The sequence below is a fragment of the Rhinatrema bivittatum genome, chromosome 1, assembly GCF_901001135.1.
Source record: "Rhinatrema bivittatum chromosome 1, aRhiBiv1.1, whole genome shotgun sequence".
Taxonomy (NCBI): domain Eukaryota; kingdom Metazoa; phylum Chordata; class Amphibia; order Gymnophiona; family Rhinatrematidae; genus Rhinatrema; species Rhinatrema bivittatum.
The window spans coordinates 586574047-586587846 of record NC_042615.1 but is presented as its reverse complement, the minus strand read 5'-3'; the positions used below and the strand labels follow the sequence as shown (position 1 = coordinate 586587846).

At 44.7% G+C, this 13800-nt stretch overlaps 1 long non-coding RNA gene across 1 annotated transcript in view; it reads right to left on the bottom strand.

Moving 5' to 3' along the window:
• Window positions 1-301: 301 nt before the first annotated feature.
• The window catches only part of LOC115081646, a 75190-nt gene continuing 61691 nt past the window's right edge, over window positions 302-13800 (bottom strand). Inside the window, exons 2-3 of the long non-coding RNA XR_003853848.1 lie at window positions 4264-4496; window positions 302-1106 (exon numbers count right to left, since the gene is read on the bottom strand). This is a non-coding gene — a long non-coding RNA (uncharacterized LOC115081646). The remainder of the gene's footprint in view (window positions 1107-4263; window positions 4497-13800) is intronic.

Below are 13800 nucleotides of genomic sequence, written 5' to 3'. Positions count from 1 at the left end.
GCCTATAATCCTGCCTCCCATCTGTTAATATGCTGTTGCTTTTCTCCTCTTTACCTGCCTATACAAGGATTACCTCTGAAATTTAGGGTGCATTGCACTCTTTCTGCTATCTTCGGGCCGTACGGCCCACCGATCTTCCTGCTTGGGGGGGGGGGGGAGGGAGCAGAAGCTGTCTGCTCCCTTCCCCTCCCCTCCAAGCAGGAAGATTGGTGGGCTGTGCGGCAGCAGGTGAGGCAGCGGGCCGCCGGCGGAGCCTAACCAGCCGGTGGCCCGTGGTCTCTCCTGCTGCCACCGGCCCACACCTCCCTGGGTCTGCCACTCCATGCAAATGCACAATGTGCACACCCAGTCGCGCCAGAACTGATTAATGAGTTCATTTAAATAGGCACAGTTTTGGGCCCAGAATTATGTGGACTATTTCAAATATCTTGCATTATCCCCATATTAGACCATTAACTCTGCAAAATCAAGTGTTTTTCAAATGGTAAATGGCCAAACACAGTTTAATGAATAAGGCCACTAGATGGCTTATAGTGTTCTCTAGAGTCCTATGCTGGGACTGTTAGGACACGTATGTCTTCCAGTTCTCTGCTGATGGAAATTGTGTGGGGGGCTGTGGAAGCTAAGACCTAGACAACTTGGATGCTGGGGCTGCTGGCAGAAGTATGCAAATAAGCCTTTAGATTCTCTGCTGTAGGGAAAGGTACAACGACTGCAAAAGATCACACATAGATAGAACATAGTGTTCTCTGCATTAAATTGCTGGGTGAAGTATGCAGATGAACCTTTAAGTCTTCTGCTACTAGAAAAACTGCTGAAGCTGTGAAAGCTGAAACCTAGATGACTCACAGTGTCCACTGGAGTCCTCTGCTGAGGCTACTGGGAAAAGTATGCAAATGAACCATTCAGTTCTCTGCTGCTGGAAATAGTGTGGGAGCTGTGGAAGCTGAAGCCAAGACAGCTCATGGTGTCCTCTGAAATCCTTTGCTGGGGTGGGACTGCTGGGAGAAGTATGTTGCTAAGCCTTCCGGTCCTCTGCTGTAGACAGACACTAGTTCATCCTAAGTGCATTGAGTTCAAGCTTCTTTTTAATTGGTTTTCTGATACTGCAGAAAGCAAAAACAAAACAAACAATAAATCCCAGCTGTACATCTGTATTTGACTCTGCTGAAGTGTGAACAATTCCTTCTAACCTCAAGTAGAGCAATTAGATAAAGTCCCTGGAACAATATTATCCATATAATTTAACTACATCATCATCATCTGCACTGATATATTTTTCCTCTAAAATGTGTCCAGTTTATTTTTGGAGTAGTTTAGTATTTTAAACATGACTGTCTCTGTTAGCAAAGTGATCCAAAATTTCAGTATGCTTTGCTCTATGTAAAGAATCTAGGCTTCTTTTGGTGATAAAATCTACTTCCCTTAGCTTTAGAGGTTGCTGCCTCCTCTTCCTCCACCACCCTCCAATCTGCAGAGAGGGGGTTCTATAAATATAGAAACTTGATAGTAGAAAAAGACCATAAGGCCTATCTAGTCTTTTCATCCACACCTACTATTCAGCTTTACAATCACTACAACTCCTTAGAGATCCTCTAGATTTATCCCATGTTTTCTTGAATTCAGATGTTGTCATTGTCTCTTTTATCTTCATTGGGAGGCTGTTCCATGCATCTACTATCTCTCTGTAAATAAATATTTCCTAAGATTACTCCCAAGTCTTCCTCCTTTCACTGTCATCCCATGCCTTCTTGTCCTAGAGCCTCCTTCCCTTTGAGAGAAGCCCCAATTACTGTGGATGGAAACCTAGAGTTAAATGTCTCTATCATATCTCCACTATCCCACCTTTACTCTAAAGTATACATGTTTAGAACTTTGTCCCCATATGATTTAGAATGAAGACCACTGATCATCTGGACTGACTCCATCTGGTTTATATCTTTTTAAAGCTGTGGTTTCCAGAACTGTATACAGTATTCCAAATGAGGTCTCACCACTGACCTTCACAGGGGTAATGTCTTTTCCTTTTTTCTGCTGATTATTCCTCTTCCTATGCAACCAAGCATCTTTCTGGCTTTTGCCGTTTCCTGTTTGGCCACCTTAAGATTATCATATACAATCACCTCCCAGATCCTACTCTTCTTTCATGGTTAGGAGAATTTCACCCCTCTCTCTATCACCCTAAAAGATCAACCAATACTCCCCAAAACCATGAACAAATTTCCTGATTGCTCTGTATTCATCAGGCAAAATCCAATAATTCCAAAAAATTCCAATAAATCACAACATTAACTGCTTACCAAAAAATGTTTTAAGGTGGAAAATAATAACTTCATATATAGCATTTTTTAGCATTAAATCATAGCTGTCATACCGTAGACCATTCCTCAAGCTTCTATAGATCCGTTCTCATGCCTTTCATACCTCCCTGGCTATTTATCCTGTTCTGTTGCAGATTTTGGTATCATCAGCAAAAAGATAAACCATTCCCGATAATCCATCCACAATGTTGCTCCTGAAAATGTTAAACAGATCCAAGGACCAATTCCTGTAGAACACTGCTAGTAATTCCATTTTCCACTACACTTTGTCACATCCCACTCACCCAGTTTCTAACTCAATCACTTTAGGTTCCATATCAATTTATTAATAAGTTGCCTACACGGAACCATGTCAAAGGCCTTACCAAAATCCAAGTCCACTACATTTAGCACTCTCCCAGATCCAATTCTCTGGTTACCCAATCACAGAAATTGATCACTCTAGTTAAGCCATAATGCCTTGGATCTTGTAATCCATTGGATTCCAGAAACTGTTTTAGCAGTGATTCCATTAATTTGCTCAACATAGAGGTCACAGTAACTTGCTTGCAGTTCCCAGCCTCCTCCTTATTTCTGCTTTTGTGAATAGGAACCACATCTACTTGTCTCCTGTTCTCCGGAACTACTCTCATATCTACAGAAGCATTGAAATGGTCAGCCAGCGGACCTGCTACTTCTCTCTCAATAACTTCAGATGCATTCATTCTGGCCCCATCATTTTATGTACTTTAGGTTTAGTTAGCTCATTTTCTGAAATTGATTTAGGATTTTCTCATTTCCAATCCTATTTGTTTCATGTGCTCCTGCTCTTGCTTCTTCCACACTGAACACCAAACAGAAATATTTGTTAAGCAATTTCACTTTTACTTCATCAGCTTCTACATATTGGGGTAGATTTTCAAAAAGCGCGATTTGGCGTACTTTTGTTGGCGCATCAGGCGCAAACAAAAGTACGCTGGATTTTAGTAGATACGCGCGTAGCCGCGCGTATCCGCTAAAATCCTGGATCGGCGCGCGCAAGGCTACCGATTCCATATAGCCGGCGCGCGCCGAACCGCACAGCCTACCTCCGTTCCCTCCGAGGCTGCTCCGTTCCCTCCGAGGCCGCCCCTACCTATCCCACCCCCCCGGCCCTGTCTAAACCCCCCCCTTACCTTTGTCGGGGGATTTACGCCTCCCAGAGGGAGACGTAAATCCCCGCGCACCAGCGGGCCGCTAGTGCGCTGGGACGTGACCTGGGGGCGGGTCCGGAGGGCGCGGCCACGCCCCCGGACCGTCCCGGGCCATAACCACGCCCCCGGACCCGCCCCCGAAACACTTCGTCCCGCCTCGAAAACGCCGCGCGGATCGGGCCCGCCCCCCCCAACACGCCCCCCTCGGAAAACCCCGGGACTTACGCGAGTCCCGGGGCTCTGCGCGCGCCGGTAGGCCTATGTAAAATAGGCGCACCGGCGCGCAGGGCCCTGCTCGCGTAAATCTGGGCGGATTTACGCGAGCAGGGCTCTTAAAATCCGCCCCATTGCTCTACAACCTCTGAGTCTCACAATACCACTTTGGTGCTTCCTTCTATCTCTGACATATATAAAAATGCCTTGACCTCCCATTTTTTTTTATTTGCTGTTTATTTTTCCACTTGTATCTTTGCATTCCTGACCACTTTCCTAGTTTCTCTTAGCTTTCTAGATATCATAGCCTGTCTTCCTCTTTCTGTGATCTCTTGTAATTTATACATGCTAACTTTTGTTTCCTTACCCTTTCTGCTACTTCTTTAGAAAATCGTAGCAGCTTCTTTTTCCTCTTACCCTTATTTACTTTCCTTACAAAAAGATTTGATGATCTTATAACATTTAAATAAATAAATAGATCCTATTATTTTTTTCTCATTGCTCTTCTACTTCCACTAGATTTTCCCATCCAGCTAATGATTCCTTGAAGTACTCACCCATTTTAACAGTTAGTTTTCTGAAAGTCTAGGAATAACCTTCATCTCCTGCACTCTTCGTACTGAACCACACCATTCAGTGATCACTGAATCCCAGATGATTGTCCAGTGCAACATAAGAAACAAGTTCCTCATTGGCTGGCACCAGGTCCAGTATCACCCCTTCCCATGTGGGTTCAATTATCACTTGACGGAGCAGTTCTTCCTGCAGGGAATTCTGGATTTTGTTGCTTCTAGAAGACACCAAAGTTAGGATGCCCCAATCAACATGCATCAGATTGAAAACCCCTACCATAGCATCTCAGAGTAATTTTATGAATATCCTTCATTAAAACACTATCTCTGTAGGATGAATTAGTAAATCTGTACAGTGTAATTCAGTAATTAAGAAAAATAGCCATGGTGACTCCTATTTAAGCCTTATGGGAGTAATTTTCAAAGGTACCTGCATAGATGCAAAGACCATGAGTACTTCTGTCTATTAACTTTGCACCAGTTCTCACAGGGAAAGTACTAACATACTTTCCCTTAGAAAGTTGTGCTGGCAAAAAGTATTTTATTTTTTTACTTAAACACATACTGCCATCCCATCCTACAAAAGATTGCCTAAAGCAAGGCAGAACAAAACAATCAAAACAGAAATAACATACAATAAAATAAAAAATAACAATAACTTCTTAGCACTAAATAACAGTCATTGACACAGCAGATATTACAGCAACTCAAAAAAAAATGACAGCCTCATTACAAAAAACCTCAGATCTTAAAAGGTATGACTCTCATAGTTTCTTTAAAACCTAAGATGGTAACTTTTAAACAGGCGCACGGGCATACATGTGTGTGCGTTCATCGGCTTATGTCTAGGGTCATTGCCATTTTATAACATAAGGGCTGGATTTTAAAAGCCCTAGGCACATAAATCCAGAGGATTTACGCCTGTAGGGGGGGTTACACGCCCTGGGCCTATTTTAAAAAGGCCCGGTGACGCGCATAAAGTCCAGGGATGCGTGTAAGTCCTGGGGCTTGCAAAAGGGGCGGTCTGGGGGAAGAGTTTGGGTGGGGCGGGGCAGGGCGAGAGGCCTCCGACATAGTGGCCATTGCTGCTGTGTTGGAGGATCGCGTGTCAGCAGGCTGCCAGCACGCGCAACCTGCGCTTGCCTCCAGGCAGGCACAAAAGTTTAGATAACAATTTTGGGGGGTTAGAGTACGGCTAGTGGGAGGAAAGGTTAGGGGAAGGGGTGGGAAGGTTAGGTTAGGAGGAAGGGAAGTTCCCGTCCAGGCCGCTCCAAGCGGCCTGGGAGGGAATGGGGGAAGGCAGCACGGCTCGGCGCACGCAAGGTGCACAATTGTGCACCTCCTTGCGCGCACTGACCCCTGATTTTATAACTTGCGTACTCAAGTTATAAAATCGGGCATACATGTGTGCTCGCTGGGTAGCGCGCGCATATGTACGCCCACGCGCTGCTTTGAAAATCTACCCCAAACTGCCTATATGCACGCATGGTATAAAATAGCCTGACCGTGCACACATGTGTGCACAATTTTAAGTGGACACACAAATGCCGCTTCTACCAATGTAAGTGGGGTGATTTTAGTAGACATGTATGCTGATACCATTTCCAGTTTTCCCCATTCACCCAGGTAAGGTTTAGGACTTCCAAATCCCCCTAGTTCAATAGCCTCCTGTATCCCCTATTAGATCCTACCTTTAAAACCCCACTGATCTATCTCTTTCTCTTTGTTTTATTATTTCCAGCAGAAGTAAGGTTATGTGGCAGGGGACCCTGGCACGCATCTGCGCACGTAAGTATTTAATATGAAGTTCAAATCCGGGAACGCCCTTGCCCTGCCCAGACCATGCCTACTCTCCGCTCCTTTTTTGGAACTTTTCATTTGTGCACATAACGGGAGATGCGCGCATACATGGGCGCCTTTTAAAATCCACTCATCGTGTACTAGCCCAGCTTCTGCACATATACTGGTTTTGGTGCCTGCCAGGCTTTTAAAATTCACCTTTAAATATCTCCAGTCCACTCCACTAAATCCAGTCATTGTAGTACAAGAAGATAGTGATACTACTTACTAACAAACCCTTATAGGTCTTAGAGAAAATGAATGTTTTCATAAATTTCCTCAAGCTAGCTCTTGTCTAAATGCAGCTAAATGGAAGACAGTTCCAAAATGTACATCCTGCAACTGAAAACATCTTCCTTCGTAAGCGTGATCACTACTTTGGATAACAGAATGCAAAGCAGTGCTGCTTGACTGGAGAGTAAATAAGGGACTGGAACATACCATTCTAATTTTGTTTAAGGACTATTCTCAGTGCTTGAAACACCAAAGTTTGAATTGGCATTGCAGTTAGTGTAGCTGGATTTAAAAAAGGATTGAATAAATTCTTGGAGGAGATGTCCATTAACTGCTATTAATCAAGTTGACTTAGAAAATAGCTACTGCTATTACTAGCATCAGTAGCATGGGATAGACTTAGTTTTTGGGTACTTGCCAAGTTCTTATGGCCTGGATTGGCCACTGTTGGAAACAGGATGCTGGGCTTGATGGACCCTTGGTCTGACCCAGTATGGCATGTTCTTATTGGGAGCCAATGCAATAGCTTAAGTTAAAGGAAGGCAGGGGGTTCCCCTTGAACCACTGAGAATAGTTTTTGCTATTATATTTTGGACATTCTGCAACCTAAAAATATATATAGTTGCAGTTATCTAAATGTTAAATCACTATTGCCTGAGCTACCTTTTGAAATAGCTGCCTCTCTAATAACCACCAGTTTCCTGGTTAACCTTTGGTAACTGCAGGGGTGGAAAAGTCTTGCCTGCAGCCTCAGAACCAGGGTTCCCTCCACTGGGGAACAGCAGAATGCCAAGGGGCCAAAGGGGAGCCTCCACCCAAATACAGAAGGTCCACACAAAAAGTACTGTTTCAAAAATAGAAAAAAGGAATGTATTTTAGAGATAAACTTTCAAACTCCAGAAAGGTAGTAAAAATATTTGAAAAAACTGAGAAATATAGTTTAGCACTCAATATAAAAAACAACTTCTCAGTACACTCACAAATAACTTTGTGATTCTAAGTCACAGTTCTTTTTCTCCTAAGTTATGAGAGCAAAAAATCTTCAGAATCTGTTCCCCATCAGGTTCCTCACCAAAGTCTTACAGTACTTTTTTCCTCAGACCACATTGAAGAACACAGACTGAAAATACTTCTCATCTCAGAGTATTCCTCTAACTATGGGCTTCCCCAAGGAGATCATGGGTGGTCTTTATCCTCCGTGGAAGATCCTCAGCCATACTGGAAGGAGCTCTCTACTGCTCCTTAGGCAAACTTCCTCAACAGGTACCTAGCCCTGAAGCCCTCAAGGGCTAGCTTCCAAGACTGTAAGCTCCACAGTCTCAGAAATCCATTTCACAACTCCTTCCAGTTTTTGTGGAAGTGCTTTTATATCCTCACCCCAAACCCATTCCCTTAGCGGGGCAGAAACACCCTTTCACTCACACTACCTCTTAGAACCTATCTTTACTGGAAAGTTCTACATTTAACTGAATGGTATCTTTCTATTGAACCCAGACATGGCTCACACCACAGTTTGGCAAATGCTGTATGAACCACTTGAGATACTTGAAATTGGCATGCAGTCAGGGCCTTCAAAGGATTCAGTGAGTAAGTATTTACGTGCAAATTTGAAGTTGAAATGCAGGGCATCCACACCCTGTCCCTTTTTCGTAACTTTTCAATTGTGCACAAAGCAGGAGATATGCATGTATGCAGGTGCCTTTTAAAATCCACTCAGTGTGTGCCAACTCAACTTGTGCGCATATCTCCCGGTTTTGGTGCACGCTGGGCTTTTAAAATTCACTTATATAAGAGCAGCAAAAAAGCATATACTTACATAAAATATAATACGTAGACAATCTATAATACTTGCAAAATATACAGCCAGTAATAACCACATATAATAAGAATATATATGCATAAACCTTATTAGAAAATTACTAAAAAGATAATCTATAAAAATCGTAAAACCTAAAAAACTTTAAGGTACTAAAAAATCATAAACACACATCCACAGAAATAAAACTAGTATTAGACAAAAACGTAAATAGAAGAACAATTTCTAAAATGATGCATACAATGTAAGTAAAATAAAAAAAAGACCTGGTATATCTCTAAAAGCATCATTAAACAGTCCAGGAGATCTATACTAAATGGTTTGACTGGCTTACAGGCCGATACAGTACAGTGCGCTCCGATGGAGTGCACTGTTAGCCTGCTATTGGACGCGCGTTTTCCCTTACCCCTTATTCAGTAAGGGGAGGAAAACGCGTGTCCAACCCGCGGCACCTAATAGCGCCCTCAACATGCAAATGCAAGTTGATGGCCCTATTAGGTATGCGCGCGGGATACAGAAAGTAAAATGTGCAGCCAAGCCGCACATTTTACTTTCAGAAATTAGCGCCGACCCAAAGGTCGGCGCTAATTTCTTTCAGCGCTGGGAAAGTGCACAGAAAAGCAGTAAAAACTGCTTTTCTGTGCACCCATTAAGTCGGAGGTCCAGAAAAGTAAAAAAAGTAAAAAAAAAAAAATAATTTGAATTCGGCCCGCGGCTGTCGGGCCAAAAACCGGACGCTCAATTTTGCCGGCGCCAGTTTCTGAGCCCGTGGCTGTCAGCAGGCTCGAGAACTGACGCCGGCAAAATTGAGCGTCGGCTGTCAAACCCGCTGACAGCCGCCGCGCCTGTCAAAAAGGAGGCGCTAGGAACGCCAAAGAGGTAAGGAGGGCGGAGAGATGGTGTCGGGCACCGACGGACACAACACAGTACATTCTTGTGAAGATTTGGTGTCCTTCGGAGTGAGGAAACCCACACAAAGATGAGATTTGTACAATGTCTCTCAACCTAGCTTGTTGTTACCCAGGTAGAGAGTCCCTGAGTTGACAGATTCCTGAGAGGTAGGCCCCCAAAAGGCCCGCCCCCCCCCAAGTGGCAAGCCATGATGAGGCAAGGGGCCATAAAGGATCAAAGGTGGTGGCATCGAATGCCAAATAAGAAGAGTTGTACCAACAATTCTGGGTGGGCCCCTCTACAGAGGTCCTGTGCTGGCTAGATGGAAAAAGCCTTCTGGGCCCATCCTCACTATAGAGTTCCTGTCTCAGCTAGATGGAGGAAGCCTGTTGGGCACATCCTCACAACAGAGTACATGTGCTGGCTAGATGGAAAAAGTCTTCTGGGCCCATCCTCACTATAGAGTTCCTGTCTCAGCTAGATGGAGGAAGCCTGTTGGGCACATCCTCACAACAGAGTACATGTGCTGGCTAGATGGAAAAAGCCTTCTGGGCCCATCCTCACTATAGAGTTCCTGTCTCAGCTAGATGGAGGAAGCCTGTTGGGCACATCCTCACAACAGAGTACATGTGCTGGCTAGATGGAAAAAGCCTTCTGGGCCCATCCTCACTATAGAGTTCCTGTCTCAGCTAGATGGAAAAAGTCTTCTGGGCCCATCCTCACTACAGAGTTACTGTGCCAGCATGCAGAAGGGATGGTCTACTATCAGCCATTGTGGCCCAGCAGCCTAACACTAAAGCCCTCATCGATGCTCTGCCCGTATTCCATCCTCCCTGATGCGGCCTCCAGTTATAGTCTAGCAGCTGCCTCTTCTCATCATGTCTCAACTCCTGCTCTAGATGCTGGTGTCTCATCTCATTTCAGCTCATGCAGCTATGTCTTCTCCTGGGCCTCCTGCCTCCATGTTGCTCTCTTTGGTCCAGGTCCTGCTGGCTCCATGCTGTGATCTTTGGTCCTTGTCCTGCTGCCTTCACTTGAACTCTACTGCCTTGGCCCTTAGGCTGTCCCCTTGAGTGCACTCTTTCAACATAGACTGTCTGGGGCCTTCACTTGAACTCTGCTGCCTTGGCCCTTAGGCTGTTCCCTTAAGTGCACTCGTTCAACATGGACTGTTTGAGGCCTTTTCCTAGCCATCACACAGCAAAGCTGCTATCAGCTCAAACATTAGATCTGTACTTTAGCTAATGGGAATGCTACTTCCACTTTCTATGGTCTTTGTTGTAATTATGATTGTGCCAAAAGGATAAGATGCTAAGCCTGCATATGTAATAGAGATGTGAAAAGTACGAACCAAAGCTTTGTTTTCGGCCTGCCGTGGGAAATTTTGTATTTCCCGCAGTTCGGGGCTTTGAAATTCAGGGGACCCGAATTTCGGGTTAGCACGCACTAACTCCTGTTAGTGCGCGCTAACATTTTAACGTAAGCACGCACTAACCCCCATTAGTGCACACTAACCCGAAAACCAAATTTTCCCAAAATTTTGGAAAAATTTGGTTCAGTTTTCGGGTTCCCCGAACCAGAACGAATTAGGCAATTTCGTTGAAATTGCCTAAATGATTGCACATCACTGATATGTAATGTTGCCATTTCAAATAATGTATGTACAGGTCTACACAGAATGCTGTTCATATAATTTACAATGTTTTGTGCTATTTGCTATCTTGTCCTTGCAGATTTTGATTACCTAAGACTTTGACTTGATTTCAAACAGGTCTTCCATAATAAAGTCTTCCATAATAAAGTGATCACTGCTTTGAAAAATATACTTCCTGATTGGCTCCTTTCATTGTGTGATTTTTAATAGTTCACTAGGTACAAGGTTTGCCTGCCATGTAACCTTGCATGTTAGAATGCCCTTGCACATTCCAAGTAGCTACTTATCTAGCAGGCAACTGCTGTATGACAACTAGGGAGGATGAGTGAGGGAGTATTGTTGTGTTGAGAATGTCCACAGGCCAACAGCAGAGGCCTAGAGGGCTGCTGCTGCTTGGGACCAGGCAGACTTCCACAGATTGGCTGGCACCCCTATACTGGCATGGATTGGGGATCTATATAATACGTGTAAGGTAAGGATGACCTGACAGGTAGTATCCATATCACAAAGGCAGTCCACTATAGGGATGGCAGTCAGCCTGTGGAAGTCTGCCTAGTCCCAAACAGCAGCAGCAGCCATGTAGGCCTTCTGCTCTTCGCCTGTGGACATTCTCGACAAGACACTACTCCCTCACTCCTCCTCCCTAGTTGTCACACAACATCTGGCACTCTGTTCCAACAGTCACCAAGCACACAGCGGTGTCGAAGGGAAAGGTTGGTTAGTGTACAAGTGAAGTACCGAAAGTGCTAAGCAAAACCTGTCCCCTAGATTCTACAGCAGATATGGCTGCACCACCTCTATGTATGCAGAGGAAAGCTATTGACCTACATATGGCAGAAGGAAGGTAGCCCTACCCTGCCAGAATCTACTGAGGACAGAGTGAATGTCCAATGATTCAGCCACACATAAACACACAACCCCCTACACCAGGTATCTTACTACATGCTGCCACTAAACCCTCATCCAAACCATTCATCTGAATCAGCCCAACACTGATGCTATTAGGTGGTCTTTGCCATTCCACGTTGCTGCCATCCCAGCAAATCCACATTCAGTGGAAAGCTTCTTAACATCCATTTCCTGGAAATTGATGTTAAGAAGCTTCAGTGACAGCTTAAGCTCTGGGCAGCCTGCACACCCCCAAATAACAGGACTATTAGGCCAAGTACTAGGTGGAAGAGCCTCCATAGCGGGGAGTGGAGGGTGTGCATTACAGGCAAATTTCAACTAAATATGCACACTTGAAGACTGCATATTTGATGTGTGACGCTGGCAAGTTTCACACCTATGCCCCTCTCTCAACGCTAGGTATAAATAGTGAGTGGACTAGGGGAAATTTTAGAGTACAAAGCCTGAGGCCATGCCTACTGCAGCCCATATGATCAACTCTCAGAGGCACCCCTTCTTAAGAGAGGAAGCACTCGATCACTGCTGACCAAAAGTAATGTGTGCAAAATGAATGCACACACACTGCCTGCTCTGGGCATGGATTGCTGTGGTAAGGGCAGGACCTCCTAGTGCAACAGCAAGCAGAGACAGAGATTGACAGAGGGTAACACAGCATGGCACTCACCGAGTCACACACTGACACACTTATCTTTTGAGCACAGACTACCTGCAGCATTTTGTGCACCTACATATGGGCAATGCGTATGTTCCTGGAATGTTGTCATCAAACAACATTGATGTGTGTGGCAGGTTGTCCATAACTGCTAATGAGGTAGTTGGAGTCCTGGCCACATAAAACACATCTGTCAGAGGCATATTTGACACCTACTTTGTCTGAGGTACTACTGAAATGGACCTCTCAAGGCCTTAGGTGGCACTAAATGCATGTCTGGCAAGAGAACAACACAGAAAGGCCATTAGCCATCATGCCAACCACATGAGACCTCTGGGAGCAGTAGGCCTATACATTCAGCACTATGTGCCGTGTACTATGGAAGCAGCTTGTAGGCTCATGAAGTCATCAACTGACAAAGGTTTCTCTAGCCTTAATGCTTTACACATTGAGAGTGTAGGAGCACACCTGCCCTGCTCACCATTAACTGTAAAAGTGACTTACACCACATGAGGCACAGCATAGAAGACAGCAGCTTTTCCTGATTTCCCTCAATTTCTGACAGGCATGTGGATGAGCAAGGGCCTGCAACCATTAAACCATGGAAACATGTGGAGTGACATTGCAAATGGAACTATCTGCAAACTGTTTGGCGCAGGAGTGCCCAGCTTATGTGCTTTAAGGGTGGTAACAGATCGCACAGGACTGTAAGAGATATAAACTATTGCTCAAAGCAAAATACCTTGCATATTTTCTGGGTACATACATAGAAACAAACATGCACCACAAGATCAGAGAGCCATAAAGATCAAGGTCCTTGCAGCACCCAGACATCTCAATATTTCTGTAAGGCTAGCTGTGACGGCTAATGGGCTTCTATGATGGTAACCTTTGCTCAGGAGAGATGTGTATGTTCTTAGAGTCATTAGAAACTAAACTGTGATGATGACATAGAGCTGATAGGAAAATACAAGTGAAAGCAGGATACCATCTGATTCCCAATCCTGACTTCACAGAGCCGGTCATGTATCCTGGTGTAGGTTCGCTGAGAAGATAACCAAACCTACATGATATCACAATGGCCAAGGCCCTCACATTATTATTTACAAATTGCATAGATTGGTGTAGTACAGTGTACATGTGTAGGGGTGCATGCAACCACCAAGAAGAATGCTACCTTGGAAGGACCTGTGTGCGTTGTGGGAATGGCACCAGGTAGCACAGGCGCTTTACCCAAGGCTGTACGGGAAGGTGTGCTACTAGAGCACTCTGATGTCAGCAATAGGGTTGCCAACTGCCTCCAATTTTCAGGACAAGTAAATCCTGTTCTGGTTTGGAACACATTGCATGCAGGGATTTCATCAGATTTTCCTACAGCTTTTCTGAGCAAAACCAAGACTATCAATTTCTGCATGAATGGGAGTAAGATCAGGACTGCATTACCATATTCAGGAAATCTGGATCCAGTTGGAACACTGAGTGAGCAGTGGCTCTAAAACTGGTGATGCAGTGGTGGCAGCTGTGTCT